Genomic DNA, 2,500 nt, shown 5'->3' with positions numbered 1-2,500 from the left:
GTTGAATCAGACGATGACGAGGTGATTCCCGCTGATTAGCAGCCGTAACCCGACCGTAGCTCGACCTCGAAGCCCGATCGTTGAAAAGCATCCGCGTATGTAGACCTTCTTCATACGCTCTTGATACAATGTAATACGTTACGCGGGCGTCATGCGGGGGGATATCGATTAATAGACGTATAATACGGGGATGTGTATGATACGCGGGGATATCCGCGTTTTACTGTGATCGGATGACATTGGCGGGGAAAACGAGAAGAATGTATAGTGTATATCGCAGCGACGGGATATTTCGCACGATTCGCCATGATGCGCGAATGATCAGCATAGCAACGTAAAACAGTCACATAGCAACGTAAAACAATCACATATCCCGTCCTGCGAGCGAAATGCACGATCTACACACAGCGACGACTATAGCGAAAAAGGTGAGGGGTCACATTTGACGAGTTGGGCACGTCCACACAAGCTGTCAGCGCGGCTTGCGCCGGCCTATTGCGTACCTGCATCGAATCTCCATCTCCATCAGCTATCCTCTCTATCTGTTCAGTGCATCCTAACCCACATATCTATTAGATCAAGTTGTATGATATCCCTGTATAAATTAAGCAGCGTAGCGGCTTCGTTAGAGATTTCTCTACAGATATTGGGCGGCGTGTGTTCACCTCAGTAGACAGGCTGGAGGGCATAGGTAGAGGCAACTGGAGCAGCCGAGGACATACTAGGAGCAATTGTATAAGCACGAACGCACGTATGCATGGGCGCAGAAACATATACACAGCTTGACACGCACACAAGCACACGCACGCGCGCGCGTACGCGTACACACACGCACACAAGCACACACACACGCGGGCGCGTACGCATGCACACACACACACGCGCGCGCGTACGCATACACACACGCACACAAGCACACACACACGCGCGCGTACGCATGCACATACACACAGGCGTGCGCGTACGCATGCACACACACACNACACACACACACACACACACACACACACACACACACACACACACACACACACACACACACACACACACACACACACACACGCACACACACCCGGATCTACAATCCGGTATAACACATAATCCGGTAACGACATAATCGAATCATGCCACCCCGTAGCTGCTTCTCAGAATCCGCCCACGAAGCCACGCATGCACGCGCACGCAATGTAAGACCCCGGCTTCCCCCCCCCACCTCTGCCTATTTTCTCTACTCATTTTCTCTATCTTTTTTTCTCTGACTATCTCCCGCCGCTGCCACCGCTGCCGCCGCTGCCGCCGCTACCGCCGCTGCCGCCGCTGCCGCATCGCTATACCTGGGCCCCGCCCGCTTCCTTCTATCCGTCTGTTTTCGTCTGTTTGGCAGCACGCGGCGGAGAGAAAAAGCGTCGCCTGACAGCGACAACCACAGTAATCCACGTGCAAATTGGCCGATGACAACGCGAACGCCACCATCAGGTGCGACCGTTAATTGGGATAACGCGCGTAACGAGCGAAATACGAGGCAAAGATTGCCGACTGCGGGCGCTACTTTGCGCGCGTAATGAGCGCTAATGTGCGTGATTCGGTCGCTGATTGGCCATTGTACGGGCCCGGTAAACATGCGCGATTCGGCGCGCGTCGCTAACAAGTTACGTGGATGTGGCTGTAGAGGTCGCACCTGTCGCGCACGCACCTTCGCGCCCCCTGCATGGGTGTCTCTGGGTAGGCATGTTGTTTGTTTGTACCGGAGAGTGCCCCTGGCAGTTGGGGGGGGGGGTGAGATCGAGCGCTGGTTCGTGTGTGTGTGTGTGTGTGTGGTGTGTGTGTGTGTGTGTGTGTGTGTGTGTGTGTGTGTGTGTGTGTGTGTGTGTGTGTGTGTGTGTGTGTGTGTGTGTGTGTGTGTGTGTGTGTGTGTGTGTGTGTGTGTGTGTNAGAGAGAGAGAGAGTGAGAGTGAGAGAGGGAAAAGTGAGAGAGAGCGAGAGGAAGAGTAAGCGAGAGAGAGGGGATGGAGTGAGAGAGAGCGAGAGGAAGAGTAAGCGAGAGAGAGGGGATGGAGTGAGAGAGAGAGAGAAAGAGAGCGAGGGAGAGTGAAAAGGGGGGAGGAGTGAAAGCTATAATAATCGATCGGGACAAATATAAGAAGGGAGGGTGGGGAGGGAGAAAGCGTAATTCGCTGCGTCGCTGCAGTTAAGTTCAGATGGTGCAGAAGTTAATTGCTACAATAAAAGCAAGTCATCATACGGCGATCACAGCACATCGCTGAGTCCACACGATGATTTATAATTCTATCTGCATCTCATATCTTATTATAATGCAGCCCTGGTATTAGCATCATCGCTAAGATATGCTTGTCGTCTATTCTCACCCTCCTTGTGTGTGTGTGTGTGTGTGTGTGTGTGTGTGTGTGTGTGTGTGTGTGTGTGTGTGTGTGTGTGTGTGTGTGTGTGTGTGTGTGTGTGTGTGTGTGTGTGTGTGTGTGTGTGTGTGTGTGTGTGTGTG

Source organism: Priapulus caudatus, unplaced genomic scaffold (genome assembly GCF_000485595.1).
Source record: "Priapulus caudatus unplaced genomic scaffold, Priapulus_caudatus-5.0.1 Scaffold741, whole genome shotgun sequence".
Taxonomy (NCBI): Eukaryota; Metazoa; Priapulida; class Priapulimorpha; order Priapulimorphida; family Priapulidae; genus Priapulus; species Priapulus caudatus.
The sequence above is the reverse complement of the archived record's forward strand: the minus strand, read 5'-3'. Positions refer to the sequence as shown.